The sequence below is a fragment of the Mus musculus genome, chromosome 5 (assembly GCF_000001635.26).
Source record: "Mus musculus strain C57BL/6J chromosome 5, GRCm38.p6 C57BL/6J".
NCBI lineage: Eukaryota > Metazoa > Chordata > Mammalia > Rodentia > Muridae > Mus > Mus musculus.
Genome location: NC_000071.6, coordinates 113,920,473 through 113,935,201, shown reverse-complemented (window position 1 = coordinate 113,935,201; position 14,729 = coordinate 113,920,473). Strand labels below are relative to the sequence as shown.

Here is a 14,729-nt window from a genome sequence, read left to right as displayed (position 1 = left end):
TCTTATAGAACCCAGGACCACCAGCCCAGGGATGGCCCCGCCCACAATGGGCTGGGCCGTCCCCCTCTTATCACTAATTGAGAAAACACCTTACAGCTGGGTCTCATAGAGGCATTTCCTCAAGGGAGGCTCCTTTCTCCATGATAACTCCAGCCTGTGTCAATTTGACACACAAAACCAGCCAGTACAGGAGGTTACAAAGTGAGATTTGAGTTATGGCCAGGCATAGAACCTGGTGGGCAATGTACTCATTCAGCATGCGCAAGGCCCTTAAACCCACCCCAGACAGAGAAAGAAGGAACATGGAGAGAAAGGAGGGGAGGGGTTGGTGCCACAAACCTAATACGGATCCAACTGTAGCACTGACCTCAAAAATGTGGCTTAAAAAAAAGACTTTAGGATTTTATCTTATACATGTAGGTGGTTTGCTCACATGTATGTCTGTGTGCATGTGTGCCTAGTGTCCGAGGAGCTGAAATCACTGAGTCAGCGTGCGAATCCTGGGAACCAACTGCCCTCTGCAGTGTCCAGCCATCTCTCCTGCTCCTTCTCAGATGCCAAGAGATACCACTTGCACTTCTCTGGGCTCCAGCCCCAAATCAGTCTAAGATAGCAGTTGTTAATCTATGGGCTGAGACCCCTTTGGGGACTGAACAACCCTTTCACTGGGGTTGAGTATCAGCTATCCTGTATATCACATATTTACCTCATGATTCATAACAGCAGCAACATCACAGTTACAAAGTAACAATGAGCAGGGTTGGGGGAGGGGTGCACGCCTTTAATCCCAACACTTGGGAGGCAGGCGGGTTTCTGAGTTCGAGGCCAGCCTGGTCTACAGAGTAAGTTCCAGGACAGCCAGGGCTACGTAGAGAAACCCTGTCTCGAAAAACAAACAAACAAACAAACAAAGACAAGTAATTTTATGTCTGGGGGTGAGGGAGGGGGTCACCACAACAGGAGGAACTGTGTTAAAGGTCGCAAGGGACCCAACGTTAGGAGGATTGAGAACAGCTGGTCCAGGGGCAGATCCCAGTATTTTTTTCCCATAATGCCTTGGGAAATTCTGATAGCTATACTGAGAAACCACTGAGATAAGAAAGTGCTACAAGCTTGCGCTCTGCTAGTTACAGCCACATTCTATACATTCTTTGAGACAACACCCACAGTCATCCATACACACCCCCAACAGCATGTGGGTGTTCTCAAGACCAGATCACCTATGCGCTCCTGGCCCTGCAAGAATGTCCTTCAGCCGGCTGCCTTTCCCTTAGGTTTATCTGCAGAGTAACCATCGCAGGGCTGGCTGGGTACAATCCCAGATCATGCTTGCAGTAGTGCAAGCGTTTTTGTCCCAGGGAGGAACCCCATGTTTGTTTAAGCCTGAGGATGCTGGTCTTGGCAAGAGCTTTGGTTTTTTTGTTTGTTTGCTTGTTTTGTTTTGTTTCTTTTTGCATGTGAGTGTTTTGCCCATCTATCTGAGTGCATGTGTGTCTTTGTGTGGATGCCCAAGGAGGCCAGAAGAGGGCATCAGATCCCCTGGAGCTGGAGTTACAGATGATTGGGTATTAGCCTTGCAGGTACTAGGACTAGACATAACCCAGGGCTTCAGAGAAGCAACTGTGCCCTTAGCCACCACGCCATCTTTAAAGCCCCTGATGTCTTTTTGTGTGTTATGGGAAGATGGACCAAGGCCCTACGAAGTCGGCACCACTTCATGCCCCATGCTCCTTGGCTATGCCTCTTTCATATGGTCTTCACCGTGTGTGTGTGTGTGTGTGTGTGTGTGTGTGTGCGTGTGTGTTTAAAGATTTATTTATTTTATGTACATCAGCACTTTGTAGCTGTCTTCAGACATACCTAAAGACAGCATCGGATGCCGTTACAGATGGTTGTGATCCACTGTGTGGTTGCTGGGAATTGAACTTGGGACCTCTAGAAGAGCAATCAGTGCTCTTAACCGCTGAGCCATCTCTCCAGCACAGTATTCAGTATGTTTTAAGGGGAAACTGCCTATGTATCCTAAAGTAGACATGTAAAGAACCCAGTTTCAGCCTGAGATTACTTTTTTGGTAAACTGTTCCAGCAGATAAAAATGTTCAATAGCATCTTATTTATTCACTCCCAAGCCGGAGGAGGACGTACCTGTACCCGCATCTAATACTGAAAGCCCGATTCTCAAGGTTGAGATGTGACTCAAGGATCAAGAATTTTCCTAGTGGGTACAAGGCTGAACTTCAACCCTTAGCACCATGGCAGGGGTGGGGGGTGGGGATGGGGGGTGGGAGTAAACAGTAACTTGTATATGATAGCATGTGCCTGCAAGCCGAGCCCTGAAGAGGTGAAGGCAGGAGGATCAGAGATTCGAGGTCATCCTTGGCTACAGAGTAAGTTCAAGGCCAGCCTGAGCTACATGAAATCACATTTTCAAGATAAGCTTGTCTCACCTTGTCCCAGAGGCTGAGACGCTCTCATGCCTCTGCCCACCTTCTTGAAGATGTAGAAAAGCCAGGAACAGTTCAAAGGGCTGGGAGCATCAAGCTGATAGGGAGATTCACAGTCGGGACAAGGCCTGACAACTAGCAACTTAAGGACAGGAGGGAACTGAGGACCCAGGAGAGGTGGTGCCCACCTGTGACCCTAGCACTTGGGAGGCGGAGGCAGGAAGACCAGAAATCTAACGCTCATCTTGGCTATGGACTCAGGACAGCCTGGGCTAAGTGAGATTCCATTGCAAGAATTTTTTAAAAGGTATATTCTGGCAGAATTGGGGTGTAGGGTGGGGCAGGAGTGGATGCCTTTAATTCCAGGACTCTGGAGGCAGAGGTAGGTGGATCTTTATGTGTCTGAGGTCAGCCAGGACTATATGGTGAGTTCCAGGCCAGCTAAAACTACATAGTGGAGTCCTTTCTCAAACAAAACAAAACAGAAAAGAGGTAAAGAAAAAGAGGGAGGGGGCTCTTCGCCCCAAAGTGCTGTATCAGAGCCAAGTTTCCTATGGTTCTTGAAATTGGATATCTAAGTAGGGCCCGAGGTTGAAATAGGCACACACATGTGGATCCTGGCACTGAGGCAACTGAGGCCAGGGAGGGGGGGGGGGTGATCCTAAATTCAAAGCTAGCCTGGTCTACATACTAAGACCCTGTCTCAACAAAACAGCTGTGCACACAAAATGTAGTGAAGACAGAGCTATCGGTGGGGCCAGCAATGTCTGCTCATATGAGGATTGCTAATAATACATGCAGAACTCCACACAGGCACATGCTCTGTGCTGTATGGCTGGGAGGACAGAGACAGGAGGATTATGAGTTTGAAACCAGCCTGGGCTACATAGGGAAATCCTATTTAAAAAAAAAAAAAAAAAAATATATATATATATATATATATATATATCACAGGACAGCCAGGATTATATAGAAAAACCCTGTCTCACCTCCCAAAAATACACACACACACACACACACACACACATGCACACATAGAAAAAAATCACAATGGGCTGGAGAGAGATGGCTTAGCAGTTAAGAGCACTGATTGCTCTTCCATAGGCCCCGAGTTCAAATTCCAGCAACTACATGGTGGCTCACAACCATCTGTAATGGGATCTGATGCCCTCTTCTGGTGTGTACTTATAATAAATAAATAAATAAATAAATAAACCTTAAAAAAAGAAAGAAAGAAAAGAAAAAAGAAAAAGAAAATCACTGGACAATGAACACATAGTACGCCCCTCTGAGCTGCGGTCTTATGTACAATGTGAAGTAGTTGGTCCAGGTTGGGACGCAAGTCATCCTTCAAGGACAAGCTATAATGGTCTGAGAACAATGGGCCACCCATTCACTGACCAGATCCTCTGCTTCCTGCCTCCTCGTTACCTTTAAGGACCAAGAGTCACAAACACAGGGTCACTAGAGAAGCAGCCTTGAGCAGGGATGTGCACACCTCCGTCCTGACAGACCCTATCCAAAGTACAGGATCTGCCACTCTCAAAGCCAGAACCAGGTCCTGGGCAGTTCTTCCCCGGAGGGATCCTGAACAGGAGAACAGGGCAGCCTGGGAGCGTAGGCTTGGCGCTGCTGCCGTCCAGAGGCAGAGGCACATCCTGTTCTGCGGTTGCCATGGTATATCCGAAAACATCTGCCACAACACAAGGCTGGGGTGGCGCCTGGCAGGAGAGCTCTGGCCGAAGAAGGGCCTGGGCGGGCTGGGCACCAGACTGAACAAAGTCAGCAGCTGGGCAGGGATTAGGAAAACGTCCCGAAAAAAAAAAAACGTCCCAGATCTCCCGCACACATGTGCACAGTTCACACACACACACACACACACACACACACACACACACACACATTTATCTGGGAAGCAAGGCTTGCTGCATATCTAACTCAAGCAGATTTCCTGAAGAGTTCTCAATTCTCTATTTTTGGTTTTGGGATTTTTTTTTTCCCTTTTGCTTTTTTTTTTTTTTTTTTTTTTTTCCTTTTCTGGATTTAGTTTGGTTTGCTGTTTGGAGAAAAGGTCTCCTGTAGCCAGGTTGGCCTAGAATTTGCTGCATAGCTGAGGATAACCTTGGACTCCTGATCTTCCTGCCTCCACTTACCCAGTGCTGGAGTTGCAGGCTGTATCGCAGTGTGTTTATTAGTTATTATTTTCTGTGTATGGCTATTTTGCCGGTGTGTATGTGTGTGTATACCAGAGGTCAGCCAGGCATCAGATCCCCTGGGACTGGAGTCACAGAAATTCATGAGCCTCTGTGTGGATGCTGGGAATCAAATTCAGGACCTCTGGAAGGTAGCCTGTATCTTAACAGCCGGGCCATCTCTCTGCCTACCTTTTTTGTTTTGTTTTTATATTGTTGTTATTTGGGACAAAGTCTCACCCCGTTGTAACCCAGGCTGGCTTCAAGTCTATAGTAATTACCCTGCCTCAGCCTTCCTAGTGTTGGCTTTATGGATGCTACCACACCCAGTGCTAATTCTCTGTTTTCTTCTTTGAAACCCAGAGAGGAGATCCTGAGTCAGGCCAGAGGCTTCCTGACTTCCTGCCTGGACCCGCTCCCGGCCACGCCCACAGAACTTCCCAAACCTATGTCTCTCCAAGATGCAACTCACTGCCCTGTTGTCTCAGGAGCTGCTGATGTTTCTCATGGATAGTCCATAAAATACAGTCTTGGTGACAGTCAGTTGTAGGTTATGGAGGAGGAGTGACCCTAAGCCGGGAGGACCCCGTGCCTGAGGAGCCAGGAAGACCCGTGCTGAGGAGTCAGGAGGACCCGTGCCTGAGGAGTGTTACACACCTGCAGACTAAACGGGAGTCCCTGACTTGGAAGGGGTCTGCACAGATCTGTCAAACTAGATGGCTGGCTGAGTTGATCCCATGTGATGAGGTCACAGGTATTAGTGATACGTTTTCTTTTCTTTTCTTTTTTAAAGATTTATTTACTTATTTATTACATGTAAGTACACTGTAGCTGTCATCCAGAAGAGGGCATCAGATCTCATTACAGATTCAGATCTCATTACAGATGGTTTTGAGCCACCATATGGTTGCTGGGATTTGAACTTAACCGCTGAGCCATCTCTCCAGTCCAGTGACACGTTTTCTAAGAGAGAAACTGAGGCACGGAGAGGTGATATAACACTCCCCCGCCCCGCCCCGCCCCGCCCCGCCCACACCCATGCTATGGCTACATGAATATGCAAAGTAGGGTTTTTGGGGTTTTTGGGTTTTTTTGAGACAGGGTTTCTCTGTACAGCTCTGGCTGTCCTGGAACTCACTTTGTAGACCAGGCTGGCCTCGAACTCAGAAATCTGCCTGCCTCTGCCTCCTGAGTGCTGGGATTAAAGGCGTGCGCCACCACGCCCGGCTTGCAAAGTAGATTTATTTTGGACAGGAAAGGAGGCAGATTGAACCCAGGGCCTCACACAGGCTAGGCAGCCTCCTTATTTTTCTAACAGTCTTAGAAAAATTGTCCGGGCTAGCCTTGAGACTGCAATTCGTCCAGTCTTAGCCAGTCCGTTATTAGGTTGGGGTCTAATGCCTTACCGGCCTGCGCCACTAACGCTACAGTCCATAATCCCCAGTCCCATCCCTTAGCTGCTTTTCTAGGTACCAGAAGTCCTCAATGGCTCCTTGAAGCCACAGGCAATCCTCACTCTAAAAAGCCAAGTCAATCCTCACTCTGAAAAGCCATAGGTGAGCTGGGGTGGTGGCTACCCTCTGCTCCCCAAGTCTGTGACCCATCTGTTGGGCTTTGTTTCTGGGCTCCAAGGCTGTCCACTTTGTTTACCCACTCAAGAAGCCTAGAGTCATCTGAAAGGAGGGAACCTCAATTGAGAAAATGTCTCTATAAGATCCAATTGCAGTTGTGTTCACTTCGGCAGCACATATATTAAAAAAAAAAATTGGAACGATACAGAGAAGATTAGCATGGCCCCTATGCAAGGATGACACTCAAATTCCTGAAGCGATCCATTAAAAAAAAAAAAAGTCCAACTGCTGTACATTTTCTTAATTAGTGATCGATGGGGAAGGGCCCTGCCTATTATGGATGGGGCCAGCCCGTTATGGGCGGGGCCATCCCTAGGCTGGTGGTCCTGGGTTCTCTAAGAAAGCAGGATGAGAAGCATGGGAACAAGCCAGTAAGCAGCACCCTCCATGGCCTCTGCATCAGCTCCTGCCTCCAGGTTCCTGCTCTGCTTGAGTTCCTGTCCTGACTTTTCTTCAGTGATGGACTATGATGAGGCAGCATAAGCCAAGTAAGCCCGTAAGCCCTCTCCTCCCCCATCTTGCATTGGTGGTGTTTATGACGTTGATAGTAACCCTGACTAGGACAGTGTGATGATCACCCTGTTCTCAAGCCCACTTTCTTTCTTTCTTTCTTTCTTTCTTTCTTTCTTTCTTTCTTTCTTTCTTTCTTTCTTTCTTTCTTACTTTTTTTTTGTTTTTTTGAGACAAGCCCACTTTCTATAGCTGCAGCTGTGATGGGGGCTTGGCTGGGATCTTTAGTTAAGGATGACGTTTCTTTAGTCACACTGGACAATGTGGGTCACCCCTTCAGGGGATGCTTAGAATACAAATGACTTACACAGGTAGACCAACTAGAGGCAGACAGAATCACAGAACTGCCTCCTCCAATAAGCCATGTCTGGAAGGACCTCCTCTAAACTCTGCCAAGATGGCCTTTCTGTGTGAGCACCCTGTGAGAATTCCCAGGACAGTGAACTCCCTGAAGGTAGCAGCTGGGGCAGGGTTATCATGGTCTACCCGTGCCAGATATAGTATGTGCTCAATAAATACTTGTTGAATTGAATTGAATACTTAAAGAAGATCACTCTAATAAATGAATGCAGGAGCTTATCTCTCTGTCTTTCTTGGTCATGAGAGGTTTCGGGGAGCAGGGCAGACCTGAGTTACAGTTTTGCTCTGCCACTTCCTGGATGCACATAACCTCTCTGAGTCTCTGTTCTCACTTTTGTAAAAACAGGCATGCAGGGCTGGAGAGACGATGGTTCAGTGGTTAAGAGCACTGACTGCTCTTCCAGAGGTCCTGAGTTCAATTCCCAGCAACCACGTGGTGGCTCACAACCATCTGTAATGGGATCTAATGCCCTCTTCTGGTGTGTCTAACAGCTACAATGTACTCACAAATAAAATAAATAAATAGATATAAATAAATAATAGACATGCAGTCTGAGGGAGAGTTGGATCTCAATGACCGGCACACGGTAGGTCTCAGCAACACTGCAAGCAGATGATTCAGGCCCTTAAGTCCATCTCTGGGGGTTTAAAGCTCTATTTCGGTACTGATGACCTCTCTGTGGCCTGGGCCAAATGGTGCTTTCTAGACTTTATGTCTCCGACTCCTTACTTAGGGTAGATAAGAGCATAGGTCACTGGGTTGTGACAGAAATTAAGGAGACACCTGTGTAGTTAAACTACCTGAGAGCATGAACTTCAGTGACCCTGAATGAGCTACTAGAGACCAAGGGTGTGGTCTTCTCTTTCCACCCCCCCTTTTTTTTTTTTTTTTTTTTTTGGTTTTTGGAGACAGGGCTTCTCTGTATATCCCTGGCTGTCCTGGAACTCACTTTGTAGACCAGGCTGGCCTCGAACTCAGAAATCTGCCTGTCTCTGCCTCCCAAGTGCTGGGATTAAAGGCGTGCACCACCACACCCAGCTTCCATCCCCTTCTTAAGGCCACACTCAGTGTCACATGTACACAGTAGGAACACAGATTTTTTTTTGGAAAGCATTGAATCTCCCAATGTATACCCTGAACATCCTCCTCACTCCGAGATTTTCCCCACAGGACTTTCATGTTTTTCCAGCCCAGGTGGACACAAGGCTGTGCTCTGTGGCGGCCTTTTGTGCTGGCTGTGGTGGTGACTGGTCTTTCTCCGGCAGAGCTCCTCTGGATGGATGGTCACAGAGATGTGGGGATGACCTGGGAGGGGGTAGAGACCCTCCAAAGGTGGCTCAAGGGGACCCAGTCAATTAGACAGGAGAGTGTGATTCTACCTATCAGCAGCATCACTGTCATGTGACTGTCCCCAAGTCCCTCTGTCATCCTGAGTGATGCTTCCTAGGTGAGGATGTTGGCATCTCTGGTGGTAGGATGGATGTAGGAAAGTGTGAAGTATACAGTAAGTGCATCAATCTCTGCTGTGCCAACTGTGGGAGATGGAGGCCCAAAGAGAACCACTTCTCTTGCTGGTTTCAGTTGAGCCTTAACCATTCTCCCTGCAGCCCAGCTGTGCTTAGGGTGGACCGGGCAGGGGTCTCCCCGGTCTACACATGGGTGGGGAATCACCTTCCCTGTTGGGCGCCAGGGATGAAGATGACAGGTTCTCGCTCTTGGACATCCCAGACCGCTGTATGTCTTAGAAGAGCTGAGAACAGACCCTCCGGCAGACTCTGGCCTGGGGGTGGAAGGGGAAGGTAGGGAGAGAGAGCTCTGGCAGGTTACCACGGGGACAAGAGAGTCTGGCTAGCACAGGCTGCTAGCTCAGCCAGTGGCTTGGGTTGGCTGGCAGCTGTGGCTGGAGCGCAGGAAGGCGGGAGGTTAGACACATTGCTCATTAGAGGGAGACCTGCTCCATTGCCTGTGGGATTTCCAAGCTTCATGCTCTCTCTCCAAGGCTATTCACCATTTCCGTAGCCTTCCCCGCAATGGCTGATTCTTAAAGGAAATGGGCACATGTCCTGCCCTTCCTGCTGGCCACCATCCCTCTTCCCCGTAAAGCCCCTTCCTGTGTTAGCCTGGGGAATCTCTGGAGAACATCAAAGGTGGACAGCCAGCCAGTGAGGGCAGCCTGGCACTGTTGTAGCCCCTCACAATGACACAAAGTTTCCAAACCATGGGGAAGAAGCCAGAAGGGAACCCATAAATAGTGAGATAAAAGAGTGGGGGTTGTGTGTAGGGGAGAATGTTCTGGGTGGAGGCGGGAGCTAGTGCTCCCGTTTCATTTCCACAGACTCTAAGCAAACCAGTGTGACTGACAGTGTCCAGGACAAGTGATGGGAGAGGCCCGGCCGTGATGAATGTTGTAGGTCATTATCAGGAAACTGGAGTTGAGCATGGGGGCCCTGGAGCATGGGGGTGGGCTCGAAACTCCACGGGGCAGGGTCAGCATGTCCCTCCAGACCCGTGCATCCAAACTTTACAAAAAGTAAACTACAAGCCGGGTGGTGGTGGTGGTGCATGCCTTTAATCCTAGCACTTGGGAGGCAGAGGCAGGCGGATTTCTGAGTTCGAGGCCAGCCTGGTCTACCAAGTGAGTTCCAAGACAGCCAGGGCTACACAGAGAAACCTTGTCTCAAAAAACAAAACAAAACAAACAAAAAAAAAGAAGTAAACTATGGCTCATGGCTCATGGCTCAGTTCCTTGGTCACCTGAGCCTCATTTCAAGTGACCTTAGCCACATGTGTGTCTAGAGGACAGCACACACACAGGACACTGGCCCCAACACAGAAAGAGTCGAAGGCGCACTGTGCTAGAGACAGCACTCAAGGCTTGGGTGGGAAACATTTTGGAGAGAAAGAAGGAAGCCAGTGGGGACCGGCTCAGGTGACTCAGTGAGCTTGTTGGTGGCCAGAGCCAAAGCCAGCATAGAGCCTGAGAAAGAACACTGAGTGGTTAGCTGACCTGCATGTGAGAGAGATGGCAGGATGGAGACAGGAGATGGTTGTGAGGAGTCACAAGGGTGGGTAGAGGAAGCAAGAGTGTGTCATAATTTGGGTCTCTGCAGCTGGGGGTGGGTGGGTGGGGTGTGTGAGGCTTGTTCCCTGAGCTGCTTTGGGCTGCCTGCTTCCTGTTGCTATCATAGAACACCTGAGACCAGATCATTTATTAAGCAACGTTCATTCAGCTAATGGTTGGGAGGCTGAGATAAGGGTGGCCACCATCCTTCCCTGCAAAGCCCAGATGCGTATGTGGCAAAGACCTCATGTGCACCACCAGAACATGACAGAAAGTGGAACAACAAGCGTGTGTGGAACTGAGAGGCAGTGCAAGGTGGCCTTGCTTTAAACGACTGCTCTCAGGTATGGGGAGCACTGCATTCATTCCCTGGGGAGCACTGCATTCATTCCCTGGGGACACTGCATTCATTCCCTGGGAAACACTGCATTCATTCCCTGGGGAGCACTGCATTCATTCCCTGGGGACACTGCATTCATTCCCTGGGAAACACTGCATTCATTCCCTGGGGAGCACTGCATTCATTCCCTGGGGAGCACTGCATTCACTCCCTGGGGAGCACTGCATTCATTCCCTGGGGAATACTGCATTCATTCCCTGGGGAACACTGCATTCACTCCCTAGAGATACTGCATTCATTCTCTGGAGACACTGCATACATTCCCTGGGGAACACTGCATTCATTCCCCGGGGAGCACTGCATTCATTCCCTGGGGAGCACTGCATTCATTCTCTGGAGACACTGCATACATTCCCTGGGGAACACTGCATTCATTCCCTGGGGAGCACTGCATTCATTCTCTGGAGACACTGCATACATTCCCTGGGAAACACTACATTCATTCCCTGGGGAACACTGCATTCATTCCCTGGGGCACTGTTCATTCCCTCAATGAACTGGTCAGTCACCTTGCAGCTTTGTCATGTCAAGGAAGAGATTTCAAGATTATTTTAGGATGAGGCATCTCCATCTTTTTTTTGTTGTTGTTGTTTTTTTAAAGATTTTATTTATTATTATAGTAAGTACACTGTAGCTATCTTCAGACACACCAGAAGAGGGAGTCAGATCTTGTTATGGATGGTTGTGAGCCACCATGTGGTTGCTGGAATTTGAACTCTGGACCTTCAGAAGAGCAGTCAGGTGCTCTTACCCACTGAGCCATCTCACCAGCCCCGGCATCTCCATCTTTAAACCCTGACAGGTAAGATCCCTAGGAGAGAGAAGGGGAATGGGGGGGTGCAGGGAGGGGAGAGAAGGTGAGAATACAGAAGAGTGAGGAGGGAAAAAAGGGAGCAAGATGGAAGGAAGAAGGAGGGGGGAGGGGTGGGGAGGAGGGAAGAAGGAGGAGGGCAGGTACTGCCAGAGGTGTAAGCCTGGAGCTGTAGGCCTTTTGAGGCAGGCATGGTAGGCTCACTCACTCAGGCAAGGATAAAGAAGAAAAGGGTCAGGGACAGAGAGAATGGGCTAGAGAAGAGATGCAGTTAGGATAGGGCAGGACAGGCAGGTGTCAAGAGTCCAGTGCAGTGCACATGCCCAGTGCACATAAATATGCAGGTCGGATCCCGCATCCAGACCTGGGACCCGGTTGCCAATGGCTCCGGAGAGAGAAGATCCTGGTGCCGAAGGAGAAAAGGCTACATCTTTTCCTTCTTTGAGATGAAAAAGATTTGCTGAGGCTGGTAGGCAATACTGGTATGTGTGTGCACACGTGAATGTGCAAGTGCACGCATGAGCGGGCATGTGTGCTGCTAAATAAGACAGTATCTGTTATGTGTTTAAAACCCGTCCCTGTTCTTCCAGTTGACCCCCTGAACAAACACCAGCTATGAGATGGAGAGATGAAGACGTTGTGGTTGGGGTTGGGGTTGGGGTTTCTCGGCAGGCACACATGCACACACACATGCACACACACATGCAGCACCTTCTCCCAGGGTAAAGGGCCAGTTGCCCCAAGCACTGAGTCCATTGGTGGGCTCTCCTCCAGATTGCTTCCCACACTTTTTCATCTTTCGGAAACAAGCCACGGCGTGATTTTAAAAAGCACCTCGTATTACCCAGTGGGAATAGCTTATTGAGAATGAGCAAGGACTTGTGGGAATTTCAACAGGTGCGTCCTCTTGCTTCCTCCCCTTTAGCACAATTACATAATTGTGGCGGTCATTTTTTAAAAAAAAAAATTTAATGCTTTTAATATGTCCTACACTTGGCTTAGAACTTAAGTGCTATCTCATTCAGAGAGGTAAGGCCGGGCGTGGTGGTGCATGCCTTTAATCCCAGCACTTGGGAGGCAGAGGCAGGTGGATTTCTGAGTTCGAGGCTAGCCTGGTCTACAAAGTGAGTGCCAGGACAGCCAGGACTATACAGAGAAACCCTGTCTAGAAAAACCAAACCAAAAAAAAAAAAAAAGAGAGAGAGAGAGAGGTAGGCATTGTCAGCATTCTGTCTAAACTCCACCCCACAGTTACCTGGCAACAGCCAGCTAGACCTGGTCCACTATAAAAGGGGCTGCTTGCCCCCTCTTCTCTCTCTTGCCTCTCTCTCTAGCCTCTTGCCCTCTTGCTCCCCCCCTCCCCCTTCCCTTCCCCCTCTCTCCACATGGTCATGGCTGGCCTCTACTTCGCTACTCTCTCCTTCTCTCTGTCTTTCTCTGCCTCTACTACTCTCTTATCTCCCCTCCTCTCCCCATGCCCTGAATAAACTCTATTCTATTACTATACCATGTGTGGCTGGTCCCTCGGGGGCGGGGGGTGTCCCTTGGGGGAAGGGATGCCTCCACATGGGGACGCTGAGGCACCCCTTCCCCCACAGCTCACCACACCCCCATAGAACATATTCTAATGCCTCTTTATCTTTTTTATAAACACATCAGGCCTGTTCTTCTCAAGGACAGAGGACAGGAAATGGGGAATGCTGTGTCCCCAGGAAATGGAGCTGAAGTGGCTTCCCCAAGAAGCATCACTGCCAGAGACAACCCTTCTGGCAGCACAGCTGGTCTGGTCCACCAGCTGCTTCCATGGGTGCTACGATCATAGCAGAAAAGCATACCCTTTGTCTTTGTCACTTCTAGCTTGCTGACTGACAGAGGGTGTGTGTGTGCTTCGGTAGTTAATGTCTGCCTCTCTTATTGGATCAGCCTCGTGGGCCCAGTGACATTGACTGGGGTGCAGCAGTTTGCCTGGAAGAAACCTGTGTTTGAAGCCACAAAAAGCTTTTTCAGGCCTGGGAGCCTTAGGGAATATTGAGCCAGATGGGGCCATAGATTTCTTCCAGAAAGAGCTCATTTTCTTTGCAATCCCAGGATAATTAATGTGCTAAGGGTCAAGAACATGGCTGGTGTCTCCCACTGGCCTGGGGGTGGGGGTGGGGGTGGGGACCAGAGCAGAGGATACCCATCTGCTAATAACCCAGAGACAAGGAGGACCTCTGGCCTTTCCCAGCCCTGGCTGCTCTGTTCTTCATGGGTGTGGGTGACAGAGAAGATTAGAGAGGTGTATGAAAGATGGTCGGTCCCTGGAACCAGATGGCTAGTCCACTGCTCGAGGGCAAACCCAGCAGGTGGCTGCTGAGCCTCTGATCTGAAAAGCCAGCCTGGTTCAGAAATGCCAGGCCACTCGGGAAGCCAACTGTCTGGGGATGGAGGAGGAAGTATCAGGGGAAGACAGAGGCAAACCTAAGTTTTCCTTTAGGTCCACCCCGGGGGCTCCCTGACCTTCAGTGTTCCGCTTACACTATGCAACACGTACCCATCTGCAGAAATCACCATTGCTCAAAGCACAGGGATAGTGGTCCTCTTCTTCTGGACATCTGCATGCCGAATAATCTTATTCCGTTATGAGGAGTGCCAGAGTTGACTCAGCCAGGGTCATAAGATGGTGTCACAGTGGCCTTTGTTGTGCAGGCTACTTTCTTTTTTTAATATTTATTTATTTATTATATGTAAGTACACTGTAGCTGTCTTCAGACACTCCAGAAGAGGGCATCAGATTTCGTTATGGATGGTTGTGAGCCACCATGTGGTTGCTGGGATTTGAACTCAGGACCTTTGGAAGAGCAGTCGGCACTCTTAACCGCTGAGCCATCTTACCAGCCCTTTTTTTTTTTTTTTTTTTTTTTTTTTTTTTTTTGCAGGCTACTTTTATATCAACTTGATACAAGCTAGAGTCAAGCTAGGGCAGGACATTTTTCTTAATTAGTGATTGACTGGGTAGGGCCCTGCCCATTGTGGGCAGGGCCATCTCTGGGCTGGTGGTCTTAGGTTTGATAAGAAAGCAGGCAGAGCAAGCCAATGGGAGCAAGCCAGTAAGCAGCACCCCTCCATGGCCTCTGCATCAGCTCCTGCCTCCAGGTTCCCAGCTAGAGTTCCCACCCTGACTTCTTTCAATGATGGAGTATGATGTGGAAGTGTAAGCCAAATAAACCCTTTCCTCCTCAACTTGCTTTGCGGCATTTCTTCCTTCCTTCCTTCCTTTCTTTCTTTCTTTCTTTCTTTCTTTCTTTCTTTCTTTCTTTCTTTCTGTCTGTCTGTCTTT

At 49.1% G+C, this 14,729-nt stretch overlaps 1 pseudogene; it reads left to right on the top strand.

Annotated features, from left to right (window-relative positions):
- The first annotated feature begins 6,364 nt into the window (after window positions 1-6,364).
- Window positions 6,365-6,478, top strand: Gm22056 (annotated as a pseudogene).
- The last annotated feature ends 8,251 nt before the right edge of the window (window positions 6,479-14,729 follow it).